Source organism: Leptonychotes weddellii, chromosome 8 (assembly GCF_054177405.1).
Source record: "Leptonychotes weddellii isolate Sample4059 chromosome 8, ASM5417740v2, whole genome shotgun sequence".
Taxonomy (NCBI): domain Eukaryota; kingdom Metazoa; phylum Chordata; class Mammalia; order Carnivora; family Phocidae; genus Leptonychotes; species Leptonychotes weddellii.
This window is the reverse complement of record NC_138376.1, coordinates 86697826-86708757: the sequence shown is the minus strand read 5'-3', so window position 1 is coordinate 86708757 and position 10932 is coordinate 86697826. Positions and strand designations below refer to the sequence as shown.

Here is a 10932-nt window from a genome sequence, read left to right as displayed (position 1 = left end):
TTTCTAGCGTAAGTTGGGAAGCCAGTGGTCCCCAGTAACGGCGGTTTGCGGCTGCCGGGGGCGCCGAGCGCTGGGGCAGTTTCTCCCAACCTCTCCCAGCGTCGGACCAACCGAGGGAAAGCCACGAATGGGGGAGATGGGTGAGGGCAGAGGATGGGGTGAGGAAGGAAGGGCCTGAGAAATGGGAAGAGGCCGTTCTGCCTCGAAAACTACATAATGGCAGGGAAGGACCGCCAAGACTGGAACCAGTACAAGTTGTACAGTGTGGGTATATAGTTCCTGAGGAGTTTGGTGCTCTCGCACCCAGAGCTAAAGGTTTCCAATAAAACGCAGAATGTATAAGTATGATTATTTATGCAAATATGGTTAAAGAACCCAGTAATTCACAGTGAAAATGTGAAACAGGTAAATAAATGCCTTTGTCCAACTCACCAAGAGGAAACAGGCATTTATTTTTCATTTGTATTCTTTTCACCCTGAACTGGGGTATTTATTTCTAAGATGATAATCTGTATATGAGTCTCTCTAGTAAAAGAACTATTTATGTAGAATACCTCAAAGTTATTTTTTTCCTTAAAATCTTAGCACTGGAAGGAATTTTTAGAGAGATTTACACAAATTCCTGAGGGCCTACTATGTGCCACACATACTGATCTAAGTAAGCCTTGTTTTCACACCAGTGAACAAGACAGATGCAGTCTCTAGCCTCAGGGAACTTATATTTTAGTAGATCATCTAGTTTTCTCCCCTCACCAGATGAAAAACCAGGCCCAGGGAAGTTGCCAGATTTTTGTCAGATGGTAGAGGTATGAAGGGAGCTCATCCCCTTGATGATTCCAAGTCCCCAGCTTCTTCCACTACTGCATGGTGCTGTCTAGCCTTCACCTGATGTCACATACTGGGTAGATCCCCTCATTTGTTCCTGATTTTATTTATTTATTCCTCCTGCTAAGTACCAGGAGGAGGGCTAGACATCAACTGACACCGGAAGTACATGGGCATAGTCTTCCCTCTCATGTCACTTCCACTTCATATTATTATCTCTTAAAACTTTTTAGAATGTGGAAAAAGAGAACAAAAGACAAGATGGACTGTGTGCTAAAACAAATAAAAACAATTAAAAAAAAAATGAGGGCCACTGTTCTAGATTCCAAAATAAATATGCCTTATTCATCTGAAAGCATTCAATTTAGCATTCATTCATCATTCACAGAATATGAGATCCTACTGTGTTTATGATATTGTGCTCCATTTTTCATCCTAGATTTTATATTACTGGAACCTTAATTACACAGAAATTGATTAGTTTGGAATATAGGGTATAATAAAACAGACACAGCCCCTCATTCATTCAACAGATATTTTTTGAATTCCTATCATGTGCTGGGCATTTGGAACATATCAGTGAACAAAAGAGACAAGAAATCTTTATGGAACTTACATTCTAGAGTGGAGAGAAAAACAAAAATTAATAACTATAAATAAGCAAATTATATGGAATGTTAGAAGCAGGTAAGTGTGAGGAGGGGGGAACTAGAGCAAAGTAAGGGAGATGGCAGAATTGAACACAAAGAATACAAATGGGTATGTAATTGTAAGTGGTCATGTGTGCTCTGAAGGAAAACGCAGAGTGCTATAAGATAGTCTAATTTAGTTAGGAGGGTTAAAGAAGGCCTTTTTGAAGCAATGACATTTGAGTAGAAACCCAAGAGAAAGCAGGCATTAGTCAAGTAAAGAGGTTGAGAGTTGTGTTCAGATGGAGGAAATAGCAAAGTGCCTGAGGAGGGATAGGGTTCAAATGGGTTTGGGAGGAAGCTCGAGAGATTAGTTTGGACATATTTTGACATGCCTATAAAACATCCTAGTGGAAAAGTTAAATGTGCAGATAAGAGTCTGGAGCTCAAATACTGGTTTGGAATATAAATATGTATAGATTTGTGACCATTCCCTATGTAAATATTTTCTGAAGCCAAGAAATGCAAAAGACAAGAGAATCCAGAGTCATATCCTGAGTATCTTCTGCTTTACGAGGCTGGATAGAGATTTGTCAATTCTACTTCAAAAGAGCTGAAAAAAATAGAATAAAATAATATAACACAAAGTAATAGAATTTAAAAAATGAATTAAAAAAAGATTGGGTAGAAAAAGAGTCTGGCTCGCAAAGAAGACCGAGAAGGAACCCCCAAGGAGTAGACAGAAAACCAGGAAAATGTGGTGTCAGGAAAATCAGTGGAGATCATGTTTCAAAGAGAAGTGGTTAGTTTTGTAAAATGCTGTTGAGAAGTCAAATAAAATAAAGACTGAAAAGTTTCCATTGGATTTTGCTGGTTTTAGAACAGCATTCTGTATACAGAATATAGAAGTTACTAGTTAACAGACTCGAGAGCAGTTTCTACAGTATGTTGAGAGTGGAATCCAAATTTAGTATTGAGGAGTAAAGAAGAAGATGACAGAGTAAATGGCCCTTTCCCTATGAAGCTTGACTGGGCAAAGAGTGTGGAGAGACAGGTAGTAGCTAGAAAGGGATGGAATAATACTTTTTTGTTTTGGGTTGTGTTGCCTTGAATGGAAGATATTAGAGCAAAGTTGACTGCTCTCGAAATTAATCCAGTAGAAAGGAAATGCTATAGATATAAGTGAGAAAAGGAGTAATGAATGGGATGAGGTCCCTAAGAACCTAGGAGGGGATGGAGATATAGGGCATGCTGAGAAATTGGCTTTTGAGAGACCCTGTTGCTTTGCTGTAAAGGATGGCTACAGATTTGCTAGAGGGAAAATGAAAGCATTCCCTTCTGATGGTTTCTGTTTGTCCTTGAAGTCATACGCTAAGAGCGAGGCAGCACTGGAGTTTAATTTTATTACAGAAGTTAGGGAATGAGGATTGGGAAACATAGGATTGAGATTTGGGGGCACAATAAGACTTCAGAGCAATCATGAGTGCCCATTTGAGGTTGATAAATCCCACTGATATTTAATCAGCATATCAATTGTTTCTCTCTCATATGAAGTTTTAACTGAATAATAGTATCCATTACAATTCTCCTTAAAATTACCAGCCGTTCACTCTCTCAACCTATAGCCAAGTTGTGTTGCATCTATACAGTCGATATCTGCACCAAAGTCAAGTACAGATTGAAATGGCTCTGCTCGCATAATGCTCCCTTTTAGCTAATCCTGTATGGTTTCACACAGATATGTGTAAACATAATGAGAAAGGGAGGAGAACTTAGCATGTGTCAGGCACTGCATCGTGTGAGCCTGTGCTGGGCGTGTGTTTCACTCTTACTACAAACCCCATGGAATCGTGCCATTATCCCCATTTTACATTTGGAAATTTGGCAATTGGTGCTCAGCAAGGTTTGAAAAGTGAAATACAACTAGTGTGTTAGCTTGTCCATTGAGGGCTATCTGATTTTAGGAATCTAGTGAGGTCTCCAATGGTTGTAACAAAGCAGTGAGATCTCATATATTGTATATAGTAGGAGTGTTATTAATTTTTTAAATAGTACCATATACTGAAATTTTCTTTAACTTTAAACTTCGCTTTAGTGTTCTTTATCAACTATGCAATAGCATTCAAAGGGAAAGATTCTTTCATAGTTAGGAAACATCAGAGTCACTGTTTATCTCATCTGGAGACTCAAGGACTAACACAATAGGAATGAATAGGAATGTACAATAGGAATGAAGTTTCTGGAATGTTGGATGCCCTCCAGATACATAGGTGATTACTGCAAAACCACTATAAGCATGAGTCTATTTTTAGTCACTGTTCTTCAGGCATATCAATTGAATTAGCAAAAGTTTTTATATTTGGAAGGGTTACCAAAGGGTGGGATACATTCTAGATTAGGGAAGGGTAAACAAAAAGCAGGAAAAAATAAATTTTAAAGAAAAAGTTTTCTCCAGGAATTCTCAATCAAAGCTTTTCTACAGTAGCATTTCCTAGAATTTGTATTATTTGCCCTCCAGGGACAGGCTGAAAACTTCCCATATCAGCTCTTAAAAGAAGTGAGTTGGGGGATCCCCTCCCATCTTTTTTTCCAGAGGTAACAGGCAAGTAAATAAAGATGAGCAATCAAAGTTTACATTAAAAGGATCAGGTTCCTAGTCTTACAGAATTACCTAATTAATTGGCCGAGCAGAAGTGAGAATACAAAATTCACACAGAAAAAAAGTTGACTTTTCAGGGTGATAGCACAGGAACCACGCAAAGGGTAATTTTTCATCATTATTTGAAAGTCATACATACTTTCTGATACTAAATACTAGATTAACTTCCTGGCTAGAATGAGATACTTGAAGTGTGTTTCTTGAAATTAATGTATAAAATTATATCAAGCATTTATTTTTATTCTAAATGATAATGTAGTTTAAAAAAAAAAAAGGATATGTTAATCTTTAGGAATCACTTGTTTCGGTCGATAAATCGACAAGTTTTTATTAAGCTACTGCTAAACCAGACCTGTTAGGCCTGCTCTGGTTTGATAGATCTTTCAGTGCATTCAGCACTCTGTTAGGCTTTCTGATGGGCTGATTGGGAAGGACACTGACATTTCTTTGCTTAACAAATAGTTATTAAGTGTCTACTTTATACCAGTCCCTGGGTGATAGTGCTTTGCCTAACTATGCCTCATTGAATCCCCACAGGTAGAAACCATTACTTCCATTGTGTTCCCAAACCAAGCCCTTCAGGCGTTACATAACAGGCTCAGGTTCTGCGGCTCATGAGTGGTCTGGGCTGGGTTCTGAATCCAGCCCTTGGTAGTTCCAAAGCCTGTGGCAGTTTCCCTGGATACCATGCTGCCTTAGAGAGTAGAAGAATTTTATGGGATGTTTCCAGTTCTCTTGGAGGCTACAAAAATGCCCAAGAGACACTGAAAATTAACCAAAGGATATGAAAGTGTATTTATGCATCGTGAGAGAAGTATCTAGGGCCACATCTATTAAATGAGAATTAGCATTTAAAGACACACACACACACACACATATATGCGGGTGCGCGCGCATAGAATCTGACCAGTCAGATTCTTGAACCTGGATACATACTTAGTAACTTTATCCAGAATATTGTCACCACAAATTAGATTTTGTGTAATTGAATAAAAACGTGGTTAGGTTGCACCCAGAACTTACCTCTACCTTCCCTAGCAACAAAAGTGTGAGTGCTGCCTAGGGCCAAGTGAAGTCACTCGGAATATAGGTCAAAGAGTGTGTAGAACTATAGAGAGGAAGTTACACTCGGGAAGGAAATCCAGATGTGAGATGTGGCCAGGGGGTGAGATTAGGGATGAGGAGGTGCAGACCTTCACAGTGCCGCTGTAAGAAGACTGTGAACATGCCTGGGAAGGAAGAGAATCTCAGCAGTAAATGTAGGGGTGATGACAGTGGAGCATTCTTCCACTAAAGCTACGGTTGGAATTGGGTTTACATTTTGGTGGTAGGTCTAAATACTTGTTAGTTTTTTAATTTAAAGCAGTTTTGCATGTATTTTTTTCATTTAATACCTACAGTAAATTCAAATACCAATTAAGTGAATCCCCAGTTACAAGAGAGTTAAGTAATTTGCTTGAGGTCCTAACGGTAGCTGCCCAGAGCAGCTGGTATCTTGTAGTCCGCTGGGCCGGGCAGACTTTCTCACTGCCCTGTCCTGTCTCTGCCCTTGTGTAGCCTGCCTTCCACTCCCATGCCACTCTGGTAGCAATAATAAGATAGTCACGACTTGTTTCTAATTGATTTTGAGTTTTATTCTCATTGCTTCGAATACTGCTTCTATGCCAATGACACTACGATCAGCATTTCTTGTCCTAACTGCCCCCCCAAATCCCAGATCTGTGTTTGCTGCTGCTCACTGATCTGGGCATTGCTATGTGTGTATTTCTTTTTTTTTTTTTTTTTTTTTAAGATTTTATTTATTTATTTGAGAGAGAGAGAGAGAGCACATGAGAGGGGGGAGGGTCAGAGGGAGAAGCAGACTCCCTGCTGAGCCGGGAGCCCGATGCGGGACTCGATCCCGGGACCCCAGGATCATGACCTGAGCCGAAGGCAGTCGCTTAACCAACTGAGCCACCCAGGCTCCCACTATGTGTGTATTTCTTAACGCTGCCTCAAACTGAGGTTATCATTTTCCCATCCAAATTAGCATTACCTTCTGGAAGAATTTTATTAGGTTTCCTGGAAACATGTTGGACTTTCCTCTCCCTCTTTTTCCAGGCTAAGAACAGAACCAGATATAAGACCTCGTTAGGGTTCAGTATGGCTAAACACTCTACTACCAATTAGAAATAAAAACGAAAACAAAAAATTACCCAACAAACTAAAAGCTTCAAACTTGTGCCTGTTTGGGCCTCCTGTAAACCTCTCCACCTCCACCATCTTTCTTTCTTGGACATGCGATCCCTCGTGTTGCCTTTTCTCCCTCTCAAATTCCCATTGATTTGACTTTGCAAAATATAAAAATAATTCAGTAGCAAGGAGAGGACTGGAATTCTCACTGTATGATTTACTACAGCCCAGAACACCCCATGGAGCATCCTTGTCAAGTCATGTTGATTTTTTTTCTTTCAAACGTCTCTGGTATTTTCCCCCTTCTTCAGTGCCAAACTTTTCAAATCGAGGTTCTTGATGCTTTCTGTCTGAATTACCTCCTAGGTAGTCTCTCCCTGCTCCAGAGCATTCTATGCCACAGACATCTCCCCTGTAACTCCCCTCACCAAAAACTGACTTTCAGCTGCCTGGGGTCTAATCCACCCATGCCTGACTTCCAAGATTCTTTATAATCTGTCTCTATAATTTCTAAGCAGAAGGCTAGTTTGGGTCACTGAGTGGCAATGTATTAAACTCTTCCTTATAACTGTGTTATCTGCCTCCTGGCAAAGAACTAGTAAGTACAAGTTTTTAGTATAGCCCCCTTAAATATAGTTTATAGAGAGAAGAGTGAAGAACTTCTTCGAGATAGTTCATAATTTAAAACAATTGAGGAAGCCAGGTCTCCACCAGCTTCTTTTCTTAGGGGCTGAAAAGGAGATGGTTTCAAGGGGGATGTCGGCTGATTTCCCTTTCTGCTGAGGAGAGAATCCTGACTTTGAACTTTTTTATGTCCTTTTCCAGTCTTATATGTTTGACTCAACCACAGCAATAATTGCATCAGAAGGGGCAAAATGTTCCTGTAAGAGGTAGAGAAGAAAAAACAGCAATTAGTAAATAATAGACATTGGGTAGATAAGACAGGTTTTTCCTTCTTGATCAAAATATTTTTTCATATTCTTAACATTTCATTTTCTCACACTAACACGTTTTCTGTCCGGGTCTCTTGTTTTTTTCCACTGTACTGTCCTAAGTATTTCTAGTGAGTTTAAACTATATAGTGTCTGTTAATTGACTAAAACAGGTAGCGATTTTCCCTACATTTGTTTTATATTCTTTTCACCAGAGGCAAAAAACATCTGCAACTTTTTAATTTACATTATTATAATTGTGATGTTTTGAGAGTATCCCATAATAAGCAAAGAATTGTTATATTTTAGACATTGTCAGTATTTTTTTGAAAATTATTTGATTTTCAGTTTATCTTCTTTTTACCAATATAATCGAAAGATTTGTTCCATTTAGTAGGGGAAAGCAGTAAAAAATTGACAAGATATAGGCAAACATCTACTTACATTGTTTTTTCCATATCTTTTCACTTAATTCCTATTTAAGAACTTAGTATTAGGGCCTTAATGAATCTTCAGGACTATTTCATGAAACATTAAAATGTAGTTTATGTCATTGTATGGTTATATATATATATATAATGTGTTGAGTATTATATATACACATGTTACATAGTATATTGTTTATATAATACATTATATATTATATATCACAATATAATTATTTAAGTCTATGGCTATGCGTAAACAGAATAAAATATGAAGTTAAGAATGTTGATTTCCATTGTCATCAAATCAGCACTCATAGGAACATCCTTTGAAATGATCGCTTAATCAGAATAGCCAGCAGACCAATACCAATCTTCAAATCAGTTGGGGAGACATTTCTCTTTGGGATGGACTTCACAAGCCACATGAGAAACTCTGTCTCCATACTTTATAATTGTACTTTGTGATGATGATTTTTATTATTATAAACTATATCACCCACTTTGATCACTCACTTTAATAATACTAACGCCTTCTAGGTACATTAAACATTTCAGTATTCAATTAACTTTCAAAATATAGGTTTATTCACAGTGCTTTTGGCTGTTTCTAAAATTAATACTTGTCTTTAGAGAATTTGCCACTCCCGGGGTGAGACAGCTGTGGTGTAATGGAACTACAGGATTTGAGGACAAGAGTTCAATTTCAGGTTCAAACAGGTAGCAGCTATGTTGTGACCTTTCACGGTTGACTCAGGTTTCCTGAGCCCAAGTTTCCTCCTTTGTGAGATGTGGATAAAAATTCATATCTAAGGAGCCGTTAAGATAATGTATTGGGATGTCTGGGTGGCTCCCTCGGTTAAGCATCTGACTTTGGCTCAGCTCCTGATCTCAGGGTCATGGGATCAAGCTCCACATTGGCTCTGCATTCAGTGGGGGAGTCTGCTTGTCCCTCTGCCTCCCCCACCCCAGCTTGTTCTCTCTCTCTTTCTCTCAAATAAATAAAAAAATAGATAATGTATTATTGTTGTTGTTTTAAAGTATGCTTTGTAAGATGTTTTCTGTTGGGATTTGAATGAAAATAGGCAGGAGATTGAGTGTTCTGATATAACGCATGTGAATAGCCTGGGGTGGCACTTCGTAAACTCTCAATAAATGCGGGGTTTTCCCTTTTCATCTTGGATTGAGAGGGATTTGGTGAAAACCTCTGAATAGATTTGGAAGTCAAAGAAACAAGTAAATTCTGAGAGAAGCTGACCAGAGACTTCCAGAAGGCCTTAGACGGCCTGTAATAGAATGGGTAATTCCATGTAAGTAGTTGTGTTTTTCTTCCAGCAAGCCAACGGCTCTCATGAAGCAAGTGGGATTGTGTTTCTTAATTAACATCAATTTTAATTAACATTTAGACTTCTACATGATTAAGCAAATGCTATATCCCCACATTTTGCTTTTCTTCTATCTTTACTTTTCCTTAAATATCTTACAAACCAGAGTTGTTTAATTTAAGTAGGTGTTTTGTCCTCCCTCCTTGGACATCTCACCTGGGCCTTAGTTGGGAAAGCCAGCAAAGAGAGTCAGGGTAAAGAGCAATTAGAAAAATTTGCATTGGACTTTTTTAAAATCCCACTTTTCTCATAGAAAATCTAGAAAGAGTAATGACCTTTCTTCAGGTTCTCTCTCTCTCTCTTTTTTTTTTCCTGGGTGTTAATTAAAATTCTTGTTAACAGCAGTCTGTTAATTTATTTGTACCCTGGATTTCTTTGGGCAATATTTTGTTATCCATATGCAAATTTTATTTTTACAGGTTTTGGTTTTACCTTTAATTTTGAAAAAAATATTAAAAAGATAATTTATAACAGTTATAATCCTCATAGTCATTATTCTTGTCATCATGATTATAAAACGTGAAATATGTGATTACCCCAGGAGGCAGGGCTCTGTCTAGTGTAGCAATTAAGAGTTCTGGAATCAAATACACTTAGCTTTGGGTCCAAGCTCTGTGAGGTATGCATTGATATCATTTCATTTTTTTGTTTGTTTATTTTAAAGATTTCATTTATTTATTTGTCAGAGAGAGTGCGCACAGGCTGGGAGAGTGGCAGGCAGAGGGACAAGCAGGCTCCCTGCTAAGCAAGGAGCCTGAAGCCAGACTCAATCCCAGGATCCTGGGACCATGACCTGAGCCCAAGGCAGATGCCTAACCAACTAAGCCACCCACGCCTCCCCTGCATTGGTATCATTTCAATGATGGGATAGATAGGAAGGCTTGGAAAAGTGAAGCAGTTTCCCCCTAGATCACACTGCAAATAAGTAGAAAAAGTGGTCTCAAAGGTTTGGTAACTGAATTTAAACATGCCCTTTACCTTACAGAGCAAGAACCTTGGAATTTCAAAGAAGGTTGGACATCACATTCAAATCATGTTCTCACTGTTGCAGCGCACCAGTATCATGTGATTCAAGGTTGATGTCCAGCCCAGGGTTGTTTGTCTTTTTATTGTTGATTTGAAGGCGCTTTTTCCTCTTTAATATTATAGCAATTCCCCCTTTTCTGTTCCATGTTGCAGAGACTTTCTTCCCAGTCTGTCACCTCCTTTAACTTAGTTTATGGGCTCTTTTGTTGTGCAGAAAAGTTTAGTTTCTGTCGGTTTTCCTTATGGCTTTGAGGTTTTCTGTCTTATTTAGGAATGACTTTGCTGCCTTAAAAGTTCATTCTATTTTCCTCATGTTTGTTATAATTTTTAAAATGTTATGATTATTCATTGAGTTGGAACTGATTTTGAAATGTAGTGTGAGGTAGGGCTCTCACTTGATTTTTTTTCTCATCTTCTACCACAATTGATTGGAAATGCTATCATTGGTTTACACTAATGTTCTTCTAAAAACATGGGTCTGTTGCTGGATTGGCTCTTCTGTTCATTAAACTATCTTCCTATTTATACACCAAGAGATCTTTGTTTAATTAGTATGACTTTGTAATATATTTTGATATCCGGTAGGATATCAAATCCTTTCTTATTCTTTTGTTTATAAAGGTCAATTTTCGGGTGCCTGGGTGGCTCAGCCGGTTAAGCGCCTGCCTTCGGCTCAGGTCATGATCCCAGGGTCCTGTGATCGAGCCCCGCATCGGGCTCCCTGCTCCGCAGGAAGCCTGCTTCTCCCTCTCCCACTCCCCCTGCTCATGTTCCCTCTCTCGCTGTGTCTCTCTCTGTCAAATAAATAAATAAAATCTTTTAAAAAAAAAAAAAGGTCAATTTTCTTAGTCATTTATTCTTCCAGGTGAAATTTAGGGT

At 38.6% G+C, this 10932-nt stretch overlaps 1 long non-coding RNA gene across 1 annotated transcript; it reads left to right on the top strand.

The window, feature by feature from the left end:
- The first annotated feature begins 6 nt into the window (after window positions 1-6).
- Window positions 7-10862, top strand: LOC145723083 (uncharacterized). Its single transcript, XR_014147906.1, has 2 exons — window positions 7-264; window positions 10675-10862. It is a non-coding gene; the product is annotated as an uncharacterized LOC145723083 (long non-coding RNA).
- The last annotated feature ends 70 nt before the right edge of the window (window positions 10863-10932 follow it).